Source organism: Polypterus senegalus, chromosome 6 (assembly GCF_016835505.1).
Source record: "Polypterus senegalus isolate Bchr_013 chromosome 6, ASM1683550v1, whole genome shotgun sequence".
NCBI classification, from domain to species: domain Eukaryota; kingdom Metazoa; phylum Chordata; class Cladistia; order Polypteriformes; family Polypteridae; genus Polypterus; species Polypterus senegalus.
In genome coordinates this window covers 161550369-161571889 of record NC_053159.1, presented here as the reverse complement: position 1 = coordinate 161571889, position 21521 = coordinate 161550369, and positions in this window count along the sequence as shown.

Here is a 21521-nt window from a genome sequence, read left to right as displayed (position 1 = left end):
TAACTAAGAGATCCATCCATCCACTCATTTATCCATCAGTCTATTTTATGTAAGCACAGTCTACAGGATGCAGCATTACAAGGCACCTTCCTGACATAAGAAGGATCCATTTATTTCTAATAAAACCTTCTTAATTGGGGAGGGTGGGCTGAATTACTGGAAAATGGACTACACCCCCACTAGTGCAAGAGATGTGTCAAGGACCATAGAGTGGCTTTAAGTCAAAGGGTAATTGAAACGCTTGATGCCTCTGCTACTCATTCCATACAGATGGTTAACACCATGTCTCTCTATCAAACCATTTCATCCAAGGACCAAGCTGGAGAAGACACCACACCAGACCAGAGGCCAATCAGCATCCTAAGACAGAGAGCCTCCTGGTAGTCTAAGCAAGCAAGATGAACTGCTTATTATCCAGGTTGTATTGGTATTATTTTATCAACACTCATTTAGTCTGTTTCTGGGTGCAATTACAAATATTAAGTTATTCTATGAATAAAATGTATGAATCTTCTCTCCTGGTTGTTCTGGTACTCTATTTACAGTAATTGCCTGGTATTATAGATATAAAAGAAAGGGGGACATATTGACTATAATAGCAGTCAATCCTTTTTTTTTTTTTTTTTTATTTATTTATTTATTAATTTTATTACAATCAATACATAGCAATCAAGTTTTTACAAAAAAAAAAGAATTATGCTAAGAACAGATCGATCCCCACCCTTGAGAGAGAGAGCAAGCCAAACGGTGTAAAATTTAAGGCTTTTAAAAATACCTAAATCAACAAATTCTCTGTGCTTTATAAAATCATTTCAAAATATTACTGATTAGATCCTGCCATGTTTTGAAAAAGTCTGCACAGATCCTCTAACTGAGTATTTGATTTTTTCCAATTTTAAATAATATAACACATCAGTTTCCCACTGACTTAAAGAGGAGAGTTTGGGTTCTTCCAGTTTATCAGAATAAGTCTGCGTGCCAACAGTGTAGTGAATGCAATCACAGTTTGTTTGTCTTTCTCCACTTTAAGACCCTCTGGAAGAACCCCAAACACAGCTGTTAATGGGTTAGGAGGGATTGTGAGTCCAAGACTGTCTGAGAGGTAATTAAAATTTTTGTCCAGAATAATGTTAATTTGGAGCAGGCCCAGAACATGTGACCTAGTGAGGCTGGGGCTTGGTTGCAACGTTCGCAGGTTGGATCATGCCCTGGAAACATTTTGGAGAGTTTTAGACGAGACAGATGTGCTCGATATATAATTTTGAGTTGTATAATTGTATGCTTTGCATATGGAGCTTGAGTGAATTCTCTGCATTGCTACTTTCCACTCCTTTTCTGATATATTAATTGAGAGGTCATTTTCCCAGTGTCCTCTTGGATCTTTGAAAGGAAGGGATTGTAAAAGGATTTTATATATTGTAGAGATGGAGTCTAACTCCTTGAAATTGAGCAATAATTTTTCCAGCGTGGATGAGGGTGCAAGATGAGGAAAATCTGGAAGGTTCTGTTTAACAAAGTTCCTGATTTGAAGATAGTGAAAGAAATTTGTAGCTGGAATGTTAAATTTGGAACGTAATTGTTCATAGGATGCAAAGGCGTTGTCTATATAAAGGTCTCTAAGCAAGTTAATTCCAAATTTTTCCAGATATTAAAACTGCATATGTTTGTGAGGGTTGAAAGAGGTGGTTCTTTTGCAGGGGTGCCACAGAAAGAAGCTTCTCCGTCTTAAAATGCTTTCTACATTGGTTCCAGATTCTAAGTGAGTGGAGCACAATTGGGTTATTAGTGTATTGCCGATAACGTGTGTTTATTGGAGCACAAAGCAAGGAATACAAAGAAGTACTGCAGGATTTTACTTCTATTGCGGTCCATGCCTGTGTATGTTCTTCTATTTGTGTCCAGGTTCTTATCGACTGTATATTTGCGCCCAGTAATAAAACTGGAAGTTAGGTAGAGCCATGCCGCCTTCTGCCTTTTGTCTTTGTAGGGTCGCTCTTTTGATGCGTGGATGTTTAGAATTCCAAATAAATGAGGTTATTGTTGAATCTAATTGCTTAAAGAACGATTTATTAATGTATATTGGTATGTTTTGAAATAAAAAAAGGAGCTTAGGAAGAATATTCATCTTAACAGTGTTAATTCTTCCAGCTAGTGTGAGATGAAGGGTTGACCATCTATGCAAGTCTTGTTTAATTTTTTCCATACAGACGAAATTTTGTTGATAAAGAGCTTTATGTTTACTTGTGATGTTTACCCCGAGGTATTTAAACTGTTCTGCAATGATAAAAGGAAGGGTGTCTAATCTAATATTATATGCTTGCAAATTCACCGGAAAGAGTACACTTTTATTCAGATTAATTCTGAGACCAGAGAGCTTTTGAAATTCTGTGAGTGCTGCTAAGACTGCAGGCACTGAATTTTCTGGGTGTATAGCAGTCAATTCTAATAGGGACCTGGCTGTTATGAATAAATATACAAGAATCATAGACGGGATATGGAGCATTCTTTTAAGGTCTACTTAATAAAACGACTGAAAGGAGGACTAAGGCCACCCTTGGACCCTACCACCTCACCTAGTATTCATTATTTCAATTATAAACTGCTCAAAAAAATTAAAGGAACACTTTGAAAACACATCAGATCTCAATTGGAAAAAAATCCTGCTGGCTATCTACACTGATATAGACTGGGTAATGCTTTAGGAACGAAAGGATGCCACATTGTTTGATGGAAATGGAAATTATCACGCAACAGAGGGCTGAATTCAAAGACACCCCGAAAAAATGAAAAAATGATTCAGCAGGCTACTCCATTTTGCCGAAATGTCATTGCAGCAACTCTAAATCGTACTCAGTAGATTGTATGACCCCCACGTTCTTGTATGCATGTGTGACAACGTCGGAGCATACTCCTAATGAGACAATGGATGGTGACCTGGGGGATCTCTTCCCAGATCTGGACCAGGGCATCACTGAGCTCCTGGGCAGTCTGAGGTGCAACCTGGCGGCGTCGGATGGACTGAAACATAATGTCCCACCCAGAGGTGTTTTATTGGATTTTATTCAGGCGAGCGTAGGGACCAGTCAATGGTATCAATTCCTTCATCCTCCAGGAACTGTCTGCATACTCTTGCCACATGAGGCCAAGCATTGTCGGGCACCAGGAGGAACCCAGGACCCACTGCACCATTCACATTCCTGAATTTTCCAGGTACTGAATCCCATCTTGAGTATTCCCACTGAGTCATCCACAGTTTTCTTGATAATGTATCCCATAGCAATTCTGTCATGGTGACTTTTGATTTACTGAATCTAACACCGACCTTTCCAGTCACCTCATTTTGATTGCTGCATAGTGTGAGAGGGGATGATGGGGTCATTGGGAATATTTATTATATTTTTGTACCACAGAAATGAAAGCTCTCTGTAATGCGTCCTCAAAGTTGTTTATAAGCTACACCTCAGATCTTCATAATCAAATTTTTCCAAATTTCCATGATATTGTAATTTTTTCTTTTTGGAGTGTATGACATTTTGTTTATGCTGGGAGTCAAAATCCTTATTTCTAATTTGCTGGGGTTTACATGTGCAGCTTGAACTTATCTGATCTACCTTGGGGCTTGAAGACTAGAGTCCTTTTAAGTGCCCCCTTCATTAATTGCTTGTGACACAGAGTGGGTGAATTTGCACATTTCACTGTTTTGGAGTAGTCATCTTCATTATCATGAGTCATACCAATTACTTATGAATTATATGATTAAGCACTTTACCCACTGAACAAAACCAGGAAAATGATTAATTATAATTTGCATTTCTGCTTTTGTTGTTGTTAAAATTGAGATACCTTTTATTACTGTCCTTTGGTGGCCATACTGTATGATAAAATAATATGTTTCTAGATCTTTCTTTTATGTGATTTTTATGGTGTCATTTGCCTGACATTTTATCACTATATTCTGTGAAATGCAGTGTATCTCCGTTGCTCCCTCATGAGAGTTTTAATGGCGGCCCTCTCCTTCTTTGTCTGCCTTCCAATACTATTGCCACTGCTCCAACCTTCCATGCCCCCTTCAAAATATCTTTTTTTCTATCACATCACCAACTATGCCTCACACTGCTCTCTTGGGGTCAAAGGGAACAGTTTTTCTTGGCCTCCCACACGTAATGTGATTGTGCAGCGATCATTCTATCTAACATTTCTTGCAACTTTTTGTATCTTATTTAGTGCAGTAAAACTAGAATACACAGTAGTCTTAGGGTCATAATGTATTTGCAGATTTCTGCCTCATGGGGGTGCTGTGCTCCCTAAACTCCCCCGCCCCCAAATCTGAAGGTATTACTGTATTGTTTTTGTATGTGTTTTTTCATTTTATATTATCTTTATTAATAACTCTTAATTATTATACACTAAATTGTATATATGGGCCTCATAGCTACACTTCTTGTGCTTTCTGGACAAAACCACGGGAGGCAGGGCAACATGGCATCAATGTATGTTACTGTTCTCAGTCTTTATATTTAGGAGAGGAGATGAGGTCTGTCAGGGTGTCGTTGCAGGAGCATTATGGATTGCAGTCTTTATAAGTACATGTCTTGATTTTCTGGTTATAATCGATTTTGTTGCTTTGTTTTTGGATTCTGAGTACTGGATAACAGATTCAACTTGTTAGTTTTGGGTTGCCTTTGTAGGCAAAACCTTGTTGTTATAGTTTTACCTTTTTTTCACTGTGCTTTAAAATTTTTGTTCTTTTCTTGTTTCATAATAAAACCGTTGAATTGTAAAGATCTTTGTTTTGTGTTGTCCATTAAAGCCAGAGGTTGGCAGTTATCCTTTCCCTTAAGGGGTAAATGTTTTGAATGTTTAAAAGCCTGAACCCCATTTTGGACCTGTGCAGGTCTTGAAGCTTGCCTGGGGTGAAGCCTGTTATTGAGGCTCCTGGTCTGGCCTGTGTTATTCTGAAGCCTGTTCACCCTTTTAGACATTTTGGTACTGCAGTTCCATGAAAGACACTCACATGCCCCCACTCTTAAGAGTCAATCCAAGCCAGGAGCCTCCTCAAGACTTGTACGAATACCAGTAGATTTAAACCAAGGAGCTGGTCTCATACGTGGTGCCGTTCATACACCTGATCCTTCATCTCTTTCTGTCCCTCACACACACACACACTCTGTGCATGGGCTCCTTTAATGATAAGCTTCTCAGGATGGCTCTTTGGACGCCTTTGCAGCATCTCTGTCTCTGTTACTGGCCTGAAATTAACAAGGAGTTATGTTGATTTTGTGCTTCATGTCCCAGTTGTCACCTGACCCAAATTCCATGATGGGAATCGCCACTCGTCCCACAAATAGATGTCCCGTTCGAGTGGCTCAATGAGCAAGGGGCAGCCTTCATGTTGGGCACAGTTGCGCTGTATCACCTCCCTCCTTCCAGAATGAGTTCTGTTTAATTGGCCTGCAAACCAGAAGAGAGCATTATTTATAGGACCTGATTGAGAGACAGACAGAATCCAGTGATGACCACTACTTTTCTAGTTAAAGCCTTTATTTTCTTTTGTTCTCAAAATTAAACAGGGCTTACTGGGTTGGCATCCCAACCCTTGAACCCATGTCTGTCCAATGTTGTGACAATATATATATATATATATATATATATATATATATATATATATATATATATATATATATATATATATATATATATATATATATTGGACATAAAAGAGGACACAAAAGACAGAAAAAGGCTTGAGGTAGCCACCCCATATACTTGGAACAAATAAATGCAAAAAAAGTCTTTACAAACTGGAGTCCAAAACAGAACTGAGGGTTGCAATGAACATAGCGGTTATATAGGCAGACTGGAGGAAATGGTGTCAGAATGGGTGGAGCTGGAAGTGACATCACACTGGGTGGAACCGGAAGTGATGTCTTAAGGACCCGAACCAGAAGTGATGACTTTAGGCATAGGTGGGATTTCCTTAAGCTGGACTGTAGGAGAAAGGGGTGAAGAGTTAGAAAATACTGTCACCCTCTGCTACATGTAATTACATGTAGTCAAACCCTTTGACACACTATAAGTCTGATTATTTGGGTGATTACCTACCAGGTTATACACACACACATAAATCAGACTATTAACAAACTCAGAGTAAGCTAAAAATCTATACAGCCTTTGAAGAGTTCATTCTATGCATTTTCACGTAGGTTTTGGTTAAGTCTCTGTCTCATCTGATGGTTTAGCTATGTATCCATCTGCCACTGCACCCTGGCACTGTTTGATATGATACCTAACTATGTATCTGGAAAGACAGATCAATTCTGACCAAGCTTGATGTGCAAATTGGGACTGCATGTAACATCTTTAAAGCAGGAGAAATTCCTATGGGAGCAAATATAGTAGATTGACACTACTGGTGGGATTCGGGATAAGTAGTGTAAAAGGAAAATACCTGGGCCAAAAGGATCCATGTCATTGGTTCCTTGCTGGTGATTCCAGATGACAAGAATTGCAGGCCATTGTCCTTTGTGAGGTGGCATGGTGGTGCAGTGGGTAGCACTGCTGCCTCGCAGTTAAGAGACCCAAGTTTGCTTCCCATGTCCTCCCTGCGTGGAGTTTACATGTTCTCCCTGTGTCTGCATGGGTTTCCTCCCACAGTCCAAAGACATGCAGGTTAGGTGCATTGGCGATCCTAAATTGCCCCTAGTGTGTGCTTGGTGTGTGTGTGTGTGTGCCCTGCGGTGGGCTGACGCCCTGCCTGGGGCTTGTTCCCTGCCTTACGCCCTGTTTTGGCTGGGATTGGCTCCAGCAGACCCCCATGATCCTGTAGTTAGGATATAGAGGGTTGGATAATGGATGGATGAATGGATGTCCTTTGTGATGACACACAATATTCCTCCATGATGGATTCCATTAGGAAGAATTTGGGGCAATTCAAGTAGAGGATATAGACCACAGTTTTGAGACCATTTAGAACAGGAACATTAGAACAATTGTTACCAGAACAGGCCATTCAGCCCATAAAGCTTGACAATCCTATTCACCTAGATAGGCCAAAACAACATGAAGTTGAGACTTGAATGTTCCTAAAATCCTATTCTTCACCACACTACTTGGTCATTTATTCCATGTATCTGTGATTCTCCTTGTATAGAAAAACATTAATGTGAAATCTGAGTTAAAATAAGTTTTCACCTGTGTTCTTTTGTTCTTGTAGAATTTAGCTGGCCAAGATACACTGCACTGGTAAGTTTAAATACTTCAATCATGTCTTAATCTCAACTTGTTTAATTTGAAAAACTTCTTCAATCTCCTCTCATAGCTCATAACACTTCATCCTGGAATCAACCTGGTCGCTTTTTTTAATTTTTTGTAATGTGGAGGCTAAAAATATACACACAATTCTAGACAAGACATCACTATATAAGTTAAGCATAACTCAATATCTCTGATTTGTACTCCACATAATATGACTTACAGTATGACCCAACATTCTGTTAGAGTTCTTGATTGTTTCTGTACACTGTCTTGAGAATCCACTAGGACTCCCAGGTCCTATTTAGAAGGGTGTCACACATGTGCGCTTAGGAGGCAGCCAACAAGCCCTGAGGTGAGTGAAAAATCGCGACACAAAGGGGTAATATTGGGTATTAGCGGCACATGAATTAATGAAGAAAAAAATATGTAAACAAATTCAATCACCGACAGTCCTGAATTCCCAAAATGGCTCCTCTTCCGTTGCATCTTTCCACCTGAAGACAGCGTTACTCCTGAATGCTTCCTGATGACGTCACCTCCAGATGACAACACTTCTGCCTACATCACTTCTGGTCGCCCCCCTGATGACATCACTTCTGGTTGCCTCATGATGACATCACTTTCGGTTGCACAGTCGTGATGTAATTTCCACAATTACTTCGTTTTTCTATTTAAACTCACCCTCAACTGTATTGTATCATCAATTGTTATGGTTTTGATCACTTTTTTCAACAGCATTTTTGTCAAGATCACCGGACATTATAGGGGGACAACTTCCCAACTCTTTATTTTTGTCTCATGTGAGTGTGATTTCCAACAAAGGGGTACTTTCATGATTCAGACCTCTCATTGTGTTGTCAAATCTAACAATTCTACTTCCTAAGTGTAATATCTTACAACTAAAATTGGTAGTGTGGCATGCATTAGGATGGGGTCTGGTCTGGTCTATATCCTGGCAGCTCCCTTTGTGTTCAGGTTGTCCCATCCCCTATTTCTATTATTGGAAAAGGTAAGAGTAAAAAAGCAATATTTTCAATAATTGTATCACATCAGTCTCTGTGCTATGGGGGCACTATCTGCTCATGCAACAGCCCCAGTGTTCTCTCATTCCTGGTGAACTTGACACAGAACATATAATGGTGAAGACGATGTACTGTATATGGTCTAGTGGTCAATGCCCATGGTAGGCAGCAAGGCAGTAATTTATAATATGTGTGCAGTACAGGTAATTGTGGAAGAAAAGTTTATAAGGAGATAGCTAATATATTTAGTTGAAGTCTTCAAGATGAGGATTGACCAGGTAGACGTGTGGAGTGTAAAGAGATGAATTTTGAGTCATGAAAAAAACTGCCAGTAGTTATAAGGAATATTCAAGTTAGAGAAGAGTGATGTTTAGTAGAGATTACAAGTCCTAAAACAAATAGTAACCAGGCCTAAAGAATATTGAGGTCTAAAAGCTATCAAATATCCAATTATGTACCTTAAAAAAGTGATCAGGCCAAACCCCACCATATTATAACTTAAGGAGTGGAATATCCAGCCAGCTGCTCTGTGGACAAACAAATAACTTTTGTATTCATCATACTTGTTGGGACGTCCAGTAATGATATATTGTTCAGATTTTATCCAAACATTTACTGGACACCATGTTCAGCTCCCATCTTTAGATCTGCTCTACAAGTAGTAAACTGTCTGTGTGAAATATATGTCCTCATTCTCATTTCTATGTTATTTAGAAATACAAATACTCTCATTTCATTTGTTGAGAGATATAGACCCGCGGTTGATTGGATTGACTCTGTGGGACAACAGGGATCAATGTTTTTAACAGCATTTATGTGAATTAAGCTAAAAAGAATGTCCCTTCATCTATTTTCTATCATGGAGCCTAGATAGAGCAAGCATAGGATGCAAGTTAGCAAAAATCTCTGAAGAGGGTGCCAGTCCATCACTGAGTCTAACAATATCTAGGATAGTTTAGGATAATGAAGATAATGGGCTATCAGGAGGTTTATGTCTTTAAATCGTAATCACTGAATAAATGCTGCTATTCAGTCCTTTCTCAGAAATATTCTTGTGCAGTATGGTTTCCATAGAGATGTCAGAAACGGTTATATTATAGCACCCTTACAGGGCCCAGCTACTCAGAAAATATCTAGATGGTCTGGTAATCTCTTCTCTAGCTTCTGCTTAGCTGAATATTCATTTCAGTGGTACAGAAGCTCACAGGAAATTCAGATGTATGCGAGGACTGTGAAAGAATCTTAAGATGGTTATCCACGGTCTCAGCTATAATGATGACTCAATGATGAGTAATTTCAGGTAAACCAAGAGATTAACATTTGGCCTCCACAGCAACTGAAAATTACAAAGCCTAGCAGAATACAGTCTTCAGTTGTTTTCTGGGAAATGTGTGCAAGGAGGCAAGATGAAAGTCATTGTAACCCACTAAGTTGGATTTATCAAAAGATATATGTTGCTTCTTAACATTGGGACCTCATTTTTGAAAGACTTCATCTTTATATATTTTGTTTCTTTAATTTATTGGCATTCACTCCTAAACATGTGATAGATAGAAGTCTATTTGTCCCCAGGGGGGAAATTTGGCTTTTTACAAAAGCTCTGTCAATAAATAAATAAATAAATAAATAAATATTCTCTCTCTCTCTCTCTCTCTCTCTATATATATATATATATATATATATATATACATATATACACTGTGGTCTAAACACACACCGGCATGACTAAAAAGGAAGAAAAACTATCACTATGTAGTGTTCCATGTTATAAAACTGATTAGATCTGCCATACTGGTATAAGAACGGGTCTCACAGGAGGGATGAAATTAACTGACAATCAAGATTAAAGCATGGTGCTGGTTTGTTGTTTTTTTTTATTTTATTTTATTAATTTTATTACAATCCATACAAAGCAATCAAGTTTTTACAAAAAGAAGAATTGAGTTAAGAACAGATCAATCCCCACCCCTGAGAGAGAGAGCAAGCCAAACGGTGTAAAATTTAAGGCTTGTAAACATACCTAAATTAATAAATTCTCTGTGCTTTATAAACTTATTTTAAAATATTACTGATTAGATCCTGCCATGTTTTGAAAAAAGTCTGTACGGATCCTCTAACTGAGTATTTGATTTTTTCCAATTTCAAATAGTATAACACATCAGTTTCCCACTGACTTAAAAGAGGAGAGTTTGGGTTCTTCCAGTTTATCAGAATGAGTCTGCGTGCCAAGAGTGTAGTGAATGCAATCACAATTAGTTTGTCTTTCTCCACTTTAAACCCATCTTGAAGAACACCAAACACAGCTGTTAATGGGTTAGGAGGGATTGTGAGTCCAAGGCTATCTGAAAGGTAATTAAAAATGTTTGTCCAGAATAATGTTAATTTGGTGCAGGCCCAGAACATGTGACCTAGTGAGGCTGGGACTTGGTTGCAACGTTCACAGGTTGGATCGTGCCCTGGAAACATTTTGGAGAGTTTTAGTCGAGACAGATGTGCTCGATATATAATTTTGAGTTGTATAATAGTAAGTTTTGCGCATATGGAGCTCGAGTGAATTCTCTGCATTGCTACTTTCCACTCCTTTTCTGATATATTAATTAAGAGATCATTTTCCCTGTGTCCTCTTGGATCTTTGAAAGAAAGGGATTGTAAAATGATTTTATATATTGTAGAGATGGATTCTAATTCCTTGAGACCGAGCAATATTTTTTCCAGCGTGGATGAGGGTGCAAGATGAGGAAAATCTGGAAGGTTCTGTTTAACAAAGTTCCTGATTTGAAGAAAGTGAAAGAAATGTGTAGCTGGAATGTTAAATTTGGAATGTAATTGTTCATAGGATGCAAAGGTGTTGTCTATATAAAGAGGTTTGTTGTTTTTACTTGAAAATACTGGTCATGTAAGAGATGACACAGGTGAACAGCTTTTGGATCATAGCTTGCCACCTTCTCCTAATGAGTAGTCCCCTTACACCAACCCAACTACATCAACAACTCCTAATATTTCAAATGGAATGGCCAGTGACGAGTCCACCTTTGTTCATCAGTATGGGACTGTTCATAACTGAAGACCAAGTGAGGAGACAGCTGGGGAAGCTACATACAGGAAAACCTGCAGGACCAGATTAAGTCAGTGTTGTGTTGACCAACTTTGTGGTGTCCTCTGTCACCTATTCTGTCTGCCTCCAAGATGCTAGAATGTGCCACTGCTTTGGAAAGCATCCTTCTAATCACTATGGGACCGTGAAGACGTTTGAAAGACTGGTCCTAGACTATAAGAGACCTCTTGCGGTAGGCCACGTGGGCCCACTGCAGTTTGTCTCTTGGAGAAAGATTGGAATGGAGGATGCAATTATCTCTCTACTCCACAAGGCTTATTCTCACCTGGGCAAAGCAGACAGCACTGTGAGGATTCTGTTTGTTAATTTTTCAGTACCATCCAGCCAACCCTGGTAAGGGGTAACCTCAGGGACGTTCAGGTGTATGAGCCTATGGTGTCCTAGATAATGGAGTATCTGCCGGACAGACCGCAGTCTGTGAGACTCAAGGACTGTGTTTTTGATAGGGATGTGAGCAACACTGAAGGACCACAAGGAACAGGCCTGTCTGTTTTTCTCTTTACTTTGTACACCTCCGGCTCTTGATATAACAGAAGGTCACGTCACTTGCAGAAATTCTCTGATGATTCTGCACTTATGGGGTGTATTAATAAAGGGGATGAGACAAAGGAGAGGAGTCAGATGGAGAAATCTGTCACTTGGTGCAGAAAGAATGATGTGTAATTAACTTCAGCAAAACCAAGAAGCTGGTTATTGACCTTTCCTGTACCAAAGAGCCTCTATTCAGGGAGTGGATGTAGAGGTGGTGCAGGGTGAATGAAGTACCATGTGTTGACCAAAGTTTGGTGTCAGCTGCTGTTCAGCCATTTATGTTGGGGTTTGTACAGCTGGATTTCTGCATCTCTGTTAAATCTGCTTTCCTAACAGGCCTCATGTGCCACTAAAAAGCCTAGGAAAATGGGAAATGCCCAGTTTGTCCTAAAGAACTTTACTATCTTAACTCTATCCTTCACAAATCAACTTCTCAATGTTCCTAATAGCTTGTTTTGTAAGCAATAAGAATAATTTAAAACACTTAAAACACAAAATTTGCGGGTGCAGTGAGCAGGCAGATTTGACAGATTAGCGCAATTACTGTGTGCCCTGTACTGTCCCTAGAAATGTTATAGTTTTAGTTTTTCTATTATACTAGAAACTTTACCCATCAAAGACATGTAAAATTGTAAAAGTTTTGATATTTGCTGTCTCTTGTCGTACGTGTGTCTGCATGTTTCTGGACCTCCCTTGACCAGCACACACTCTTTTGAGTGCTCTCTGTCATTATTTTTGTGATACCATGCTCACCTCCTGCCCGCTTTTATACTTTGCATCTTTGAAGGTCACAGTGTCTGCTGCACTTTACTCTTCCTCCAGTGTTTCAAACTCGAATTTCCTCTTTCGATTGCATCACTGAAGCTAAACCGACCAATCAGATTGCTTGGAGGAACTGGCCACACACATACACAGTTCTTAGCGTTTTATTACATAGTAGATTAATTGTTCACACCAATAAAAAAAGTAAATCCATCGGTGTTTGCTTGCAAGAAAGAAAGTCATTGTACTCTGTTAATGTAACAATAATGAACTTACATTAAAGACACTATATATTAGCTAAATCTCAATAGTAATATTAAAGGACAGATATTGTTAGGATCTTTTCACAATTTTCAAGTTTGAAATTGTTTTGTTGTATTGTGTGTTTTAACTAAACTGTATCATTATGTAATTACTGTATTAATTTGTAAAAGATGCACTTGTTAGCACTCTGAGCCTACATTCAGTGAAGAACACTTTATAAAAATAAACACATCTTAACACTCAAAGTCCATTGATCTGCTTTTTCTATCATTGCAGGGTTATTGGTTACAAACAGGGACCGAGACTATTCCAAACATGGTAAATGTACATTATCACAGCCATTTTTCCTCTTCCTCATCTTAAGACTAGAATCTGTGCCAAAGTTTCGTTCTTCCTGAAAATCCTAATTTTATTATGTAATAAAATAGGCAGTAGACAGAAAAAGGTTTAGGGAAGGCCACCTCGTATACTTGGGGGGAAAAAAGGCAGTCAAAATGAAAAAATGTCTTCACAAGCACAAGTTTAAGATAGAAGTGATTAACATGATGAAGCAGAGTTATAAATAATGGTGGAAGAGAGGAAAAGGCGGAGTCAAGAATGCTGGAACAGGAACTGATTGGCAGGTAGCTGGATGCTGGGTACTGGAAGTGACATCATCACATGGAGCTGGAAGTGATGTCAGCAGTGGGAGGACTGGTAGTGATGTCACTGAGAGGCACAGACTTCGTTCAGCTGGACTGAAGAGGGACAAAAGGAGAAACGATCAGATGAGAGCGCCAGCCCCTGGTTTGGCTGAGACACCACACTATCTGATCCTGTAAACCATCTCCCATGCGCACGTGTGTGACAACTAACATAAGTGAAGAAACTGATAGGTCCTTGCATGCAGCCTGAACTTACTCACCCCCCATTGAGCCAGCCACAATTCTCAAGTCTGGGTTGAAGATTTTATCTAGCAATGATTTGCAGGGAATTAGACAGGAAATGAGAAATCAGGATTAGAAATACATACATTTAATGTGTGTTCTGTGTCTTCAATGATCAATGTAAATGTAGGATGGCATAAGAGATGTGAGGCAAGAAATGTTGAACACACAGCTAAAACAGAAATGTTTTCATATGTTACAGTAATAACAACATAATGTTAATGTGAAGGATCTGAATACTTTTATGAATGAGAGATTTCATTTTTTGATATGTAATACATTGGCAAACCTTTCTGAAAACATGATTTTACTTTCTCCTCATGGGTTATTAATTGTAGATTGATGAGTAAATGTGGCAAATTTATCAGTTTAAAATGAAATCAACAATGCAATGAAATGTGCAGAAAGTGAAGGGGTCTGAATAGTTTCTGAATCTATCTGTTATATCTAGTGCTTCTTTACATCTATCTGTCTGTCTGTCCGCCTGTCTGGGATTGTGTTTAAAGGAGTGTAGCTGCAAACCAGATGGCCTGACATGGCCTTCACGCTTGTTTCTCATAAGAATTGAGAAGGAAGAGAGAAGAGATTCATTGTGGCTGCTCACCCAGCAAACATGCTGTACAGACCCAAATTTAAAGAAGGATATTCTATCTATCTATCTATCTATCTATCTATCTATCTATCTATCTATCTATCTATCTATTGTACAGTGTCTTATCTACAGTATCTATTTATTGTTCATTGTGACTTTATTAGTTCAGGTACATTTTGCTTTCTTCATTGACTACATTCTCCTCAGACATTATTATTCTGTAATTTTTATTTTTTGTTACAAAGTGCTGCTATTCATCACTTCACTACACGGCATTTACTTAGCAGCTATAGTAACAGATTAGGGATATGGACCCTAAGTAGCAGTGAGAATCGTGTAATTATTTACATTTATTTTGCTTACACAGTGATTCCCTGTAGCAGTAGCTGGTAGTCAGTAGTGATGCAATTAAAGAATACTTAAGAAATCCAACCATTAACCATCCATAACAATTATTAATACTCTCCAGAAAAGTAGATTATGATCATTTACATCAGATGTCATCTTTTCCTGACCCAATTTTTTCTCCTTTCCTTATAAAACTGCTGATAACAGCAACACAGACAAGAAGGAAATGCAGCGTAATGTGTCTGTGCTCTTAACAGCACCGTCATATCCACCTAAGGCTTTCAGCATGTTGAGGTTTTTATGTATTTTTTTTTTAAATTTGTGTGAAAGTTTATGAGAAACTCTTTATGTTCTGTAAATAACTTGCATTCCTCATAACCAGGAAATCAAAATATATGTGTACAGCCCCATCAGAAATAACCTATTACCAAATGGGGATGCCTGCTGATGTCTGACTTTCTTTCTAACTGATGCATGCACGCCCATCTTTTTTGGCTTCTTGTAAAATACCGCTTAAATCAAGTATTACATTATGAACCATAATATGAAAAACAGATGTGCCATTTATTAGTAGATTCTCTCAAAATGGCAAAAGTAGTTTAACCATATGGCCATGGAAGTGCTTTTATTCTACAGGTTTCATTTATTATTTTCTCATTACGACTCATTGAGCGTCAGACAAACCACTTATGACAAGCACATAGACTATACATCTCCTTGGACGTGTTCATTAGTTGTATTATAATATGGAACCTTAATAATTTGTATTGGTATAAAATGGTATAATAAGTTAAAAGTTAAAAGGAGTATGGGTGGAAAACATTTGTTCATTTCCATAACCTCTTAAGAATGTCTTGCTAAAGATTTACTAAAAGAGCAATACATTTCTGTTCTACCAACAAACACCCCATGTCAATCACCTTCAAACTGATGTTATTTTTCATTTAACTGAAGCTGTGAAAACTAAATATTACCCAGGACTTTATCAGCCTGGAATTGAACCAAATCTGGAATATTTTAAGATGCCTTCAGTGGCTTTCATTCTTTTATGATTGGACTCTAATGTTTCTAATGTTTTAAATGGTTCTTGGAGGTCTACAAATAATTTATATATGGTGTTAGGGTTTTTGTGACCCAGAAATCCGATGGCCACATTTACTTTTCGCTTCCATATATCTTTGCTTATCTTCATTTTTTGGGTTCTCCTGCTGTGCTGTCTGGTTCTTCCTATGGGACTTTAGTGTTGGTGGCTGCTGTGTGGTTGTTAGGGTTGATACCAGAGGTCACAGACAGCTTGGGATCATAAGTAAGAAGGTAGAAAGATCATCCCCTTGGGCTTCCTGGTTTGTCCAAGATTGTGGATGTTTCAAACAGTTGCTGAATTCATAGTTAGCTTGAAATTCAAGTGGGCCCTAGTTTTAGATTTTGTTATGACTGGTAGTTTTCATTTCTTATGCTTTATCGAGTGAATTCTGATTAAGTATATGTCTCTTCTGGGGTTTTGAAAATTACGGATTCTGATTTTGAAGTCAGTTCAGATTGCATGAATTTTTGATGACTTTTGTAATTTACTTGTGGGTAAACGATCTCTTAGAAATTCAACATGGCTAAATACAACCCACGGTGAGATAAAAGTGACATCCTCTTAGACATAATTCTATGAGACAATCACAAATTAGTTAATAAAGTATCTATCTATCTATCTATCTATCTATCTATCTATCTATCTATCTATCTATCTATCTATCTATCTATCTATCTATCTATCTATCTATCTCTATCTATTATTTGAGAATAAAATGCAGTGCATGTCTTTGGCTTTGGCTGCCTAAAGCTTTGTGCAGGCTGATATCCTCATCCAAGAACACTTGTGCTGCCTAATGGGAATTGTAGTCCCTGCATCATCTCTGGTTTTTGAGTTACCCCCCACCCCATTATAACCTCTTCCCGATACAACATATAAATCATATTTTATGTTGGGCCAACTGAGTGGCACTTGCAAACTTACACGGAAATCATTTCATGTAATGTTGGTTCTAATGATGCAAAATCAGCCATTTTGTTTTCCCTTGGGCCCTGTGATTTTATCGTTATGAGGTAATTTCCTGGTTGCTGAGGGTGTGACCTCCAGAGTCACAACTTTGAGGGGTCTTTTCGTGAGAGCTTAAAAGGTTGTCTCAATGTCCATTTTGTATCCAAGATTGTAGATAACAAATCTACCTTCTATTGAAACTTTCAAAACCATTATTTCTAAATTTCTAAAACCTTTAACTCTTGTATCCTGAGCTTTGATTTTGTTCTGATTTTTGGTTTGCTGATAGACTGGATGATTCTCAGTTTTGGAGTTGGCTAGTTTTTTGACATCATATATCTCCTGGTCCTTTTCCATAAAAAATGTGCTGTCTCTCTTTAAGTCAGGGAAGATTTCTTGGCTTTGATCTCCACTTTGTCTCTTGGCTTACGTCTAATTTTTGCCCTTTCGGTTTCATTTGCTTCATTCCATTGACATTCTGGCTTGGACTTTTCACTCATTCCTCACATTGTATCTCAGCTTACTTTTTATTTCTGGATTCCAGTTAATAATGAACTGCTGCTGCCCTGTGCAGCCAGTAAATATTCATCGTAATTCAAGTATGATTTAATGTTAATGATGCATAAAGAATTATATATCTGACCATCAGTCATTTCGTGAACCAGTTTGAACTGGAAAACTACTGACTGCTTAGTAAATATGTCAGACATCAAAGCAGGGATAGGTAATTGGTCTAAAACTTGATATGACAATATTTAAAATTACATGTGTGACCACCAGGAGAGGGCGCACCAGCAGCCCAAACCTGACACAGACAGACGCTAGCAGATGTTCCTGCACAACATACTTTTATTTAGAATTGGGAAATTCTTCCTAATCATTTCCACTTTGACAGCACAGTATAACAATAAGAGGTGCTGGAGAGGCCAACTCTGTGATTTATGTGCCTGGTTGCTTAGACTGGGACACTGTGCCATTATTATGGTGCTGCCCTTCAGATGAGACATAAATCCAACGTCCTGACTCTCTGTGGTCATTAAAGATCCCTGGGTATGTTTTGAAGGGTAGGGTGTATCTATGTCCTGGCTGAAACTGCCCATCACGGCCTTGTCCATTCTGCCCCCTAATCGTCCCCTGCCTCTAATTGGCTAACTACCTCTCTCACCCCTTCACCACCTAATAGCTAATGTGTGGTGAGCGTACTGGAGCAATAATGGCTGGTGTTACAACACCCAGGTGGGTGCTACACATTGGTGACGGTTGAACTGGTTCCCTTCTATCTATTTAAAGCACTTTGAGTAGCAAGAAAAACGCTATATAAATGTAGAGAATTATTATTATATTGTACACTTGTGGATACACGGCAATGCCTCATTTAAATAAAGTCACCAAAAAAAGCTGAATGACTTAGGAGAGTTCTACTTTTTATGTGATACTAGCTGTCCCCCAAGGCTCCACTCACATAGTAGTGAAATTTTTGAAATCAATTAAAAAAAAATAATTTGTATTGAGAATAATTTACATTGATATGTTTCCTATCCAATGGCTTCTTGATACACAATATTTTTGTTTTTGCTATCAGGAGTGTGGACTTATAGGTTTCTTGGGGAACTAACCCGGAGAAAGTGAAGTAAAGCTGACCATGCGAGAAACATGGTGAGCTTAGATCGGCTCCTGTCAACTTGAGTGTCTGTCCGTGGGCCTTTTTAATTGACATTGCAAAGCAAAGCTTCACCGGGAACTGTAATCTCTTGAATTGAAAGGGCACATCCGTCACAATAAGAGGAATGTGGAGGATTAAAACCCTCTAACCAAAGCCACATCCATGCGATGCATGCTCTTCAGACGTCTCACGTATCTGATTGTGTTCAGCTCTGACAGGAGAGCGTGCCCCGCGTGGGGAGAAGAGCACGTGGCCGTGATATCTCGGCCAATGAGCAGGTACCCTTTAAAACACACGTAGCTGTGATCTCTCCCTCATAAATGTCAAACGTTACTCTTTAACAATCTCTAGACGGTAATGTCTGCTGAACAAACAGGTATCGCTAGCTTAGTGGAGGCAAGGTACACTCCAACACATAGAAAAAGGTAGAGCGACTTGAACAGAGGCTGGTGCGTGAGTGAGGAGGGCCCAGCCCGGCTCCCTACTCCTGAGGTTCAGCCCATGGCCCGCAGCTTCTCTCTTGGAGTCATGCTAATAAATCAGTACTGCAAGCAATGAGAGAAGTTGCAAAATCAACCAGAATGGTCAAGCAAATTACAGAAAAAAAACCTGATCTAAATCCGTTAAGTAGTTCTCTCATGAAAAGCGGACAGACAGAGAGACAGGCATTGGATTTTATATATAGAGAGATTTACAAAGGTGGAGGAAAGAATATTGTATTAGGTTTATCTACTGTAAATTATTACTAGGCTAGTACAGCATAAACCCTTTAACAAAGAAGCACAGTGGTTAATGAATAAATGCAGTAATTCATTAGTCCAAAGTCGAGCAGCAGTAAATTGCTATGAAGTAAAATATAAAATAAGCCCATAATGAAGATCATCAGTCTATACATACTGAAGGATTACCTCTGGCTCATCATTGTAATCATAAACATGTTCTGTACATTTATTTTAGTTTATTTTACAGTTTTTATGCTTTATCTTTCATTTTGACTAATTTTGGAAAAGATTTATTTTGCTACAGTTTTGCCGCTGTGCTTGCGACATCGTGGTTGGTTGTTACGCCCTCATGGATATACAATCTCTCGTTTCATGTGGCTTAGTAATAGTAGTTTATTATCCAAGTCAAGCCTAGCGTTGGGTGGCATGGAGGCACAGTGGTGGTGCTGCTGCTTTGCAGTAAGGAAACCAGAATTTGTGCCTCGGGTCCTCCTTGTGTGGTTTTTTCATGTTTCCCCAAGCGCCCCAGTTTCTCCAGTGTCCTAAGACATGTAGGTTAGGTGACTTGGTGACACTAAATTGTCCCTAGTGCATGTCTGTTTGGTGTGTGTGTGTGTTCACCCTGTGATGGACTGGTTCCCTGTCCATGGTTTATACCTGCCTTGCACCCTGTTCTAACTGGGAAATGCTCCAGTACCACAAGGGTAGATTTGTTTTTGGTTTTTCGACACTCGTTTTTGTCCACGACTACTGATTAATGTCTTTTGATTCCTGGTTAGTGGTTATATTTTGATCTCCTGGTTTTAACCTACTGTGGTCTCTTTTGCTACCATCTTGTGGTCATTTTGTTCTCTCTCAGTAATCCTCAGACACTTTTGTGTCTCTTAACAGTGACAGTATTGCCACCTGTGCTGAATACCCTATTGTACGAGTTTGCTTGTAGCGGGGCCACATAAGGTTTTTTTTCTTTGTAAGTATGTCCTGTTGAGTGATAGTTAAATATGAATGACAAGACTTGGGTGCACAGATTTTTGCTTGCAAATTGGGGTCGGTGTCTTTAAACAGGTTTGCACTGATGCTGAGGGTCTTGTGGGATTTGCAGTTTGTGGTTTGTATGCACTGTACCAATAAAACCGGAAGAGAAGGATGTGGCGGGACTTTGATTGGACTATTTTCTAACCAGCATCATCTGCAGCAGCTCCTAAACTTTTCAGTTACTGGAGAAGGATGGCGCTCGGCCACCAGATGTAAGGATGGCGGTGGGTTCTTTTCCTCCCAATCCAGTCCTTCGATGCTCTTGAAGAAGAGGCACGCCTACGAAAACTATTCTTCTGGACTCCGGTGGTAAGACAGAATTTCACTATCCATGTTCCGGGAAGCAGTTTATTGAATAGGAGAGTTCAGCACTTCTTTCCATCATTTAACCCTAGTTTCCATTTCCAGAATCACTTCCATCATTTACAGTAAGGACTTTTTTTCCAGGACTGTAAAAATCGTCATGTGGGAGTTTGTGGGCTGTGTTTAGTACTTTCTGTGTTTGTAAGTAGTTATTTTAGCAAATAAGGATCATTTTATATATTTGTGTATTTGGTGTGTTTAATCTTAAAGGGCTTTTTCCTGGGTGTTGTTAATATTTGGGTGGCATGGTGGAAATTTGGTAGGGCTTAGGTGTTGGCCTGATTTTGTCCGTCCCTCATTTTAAAAGCTGTCGCACACGTAGGAGGCAGCTAAAGGGATTAGAGAATAGTACTGACTCACCTGACCAGGGGGTGGAGGGGTGTACTAACTTTCTTTCTGAGTTGCCTGCAGACCTTTCCCGGGAAATCCCGCACGGGTTCCGGTGCCTCGACTCTAAACACGTAACTTCCTGTCCTGGCCCCGAGGATGATGTCGCTTCCTGTCCGTGTCCCGAGGACAACATCACTTCCCAGAGACACGGTATAAAACCTCACTCCCCTCCGCAGGAGAGCAGCTCTGTTTTTGACTCTGATCTGTGCACTCCAGTGCTGTCACTTGTTTTTTTTCAATTTTGTAGCCAGGATACACAATTTATGGATGGCTGCCCCAAACCTTGCTATGGCTCTTGTTCGAGTTTGTGACAAAGCATAGCGGCTTCCTTGCTACGTAGATCTGATGACACCCTCTGCACAAGCTATAAGCGGTTATGGGTGCTACATGCTGACCCACGGAAAGTTAACTTCATGTAAATTTCATCATACCAGTGGATCTTGACCTTTGCCTGTACTGGCTGCCTGTCTAACTGGAGTGATTTGTTCATAAATTAAATGTG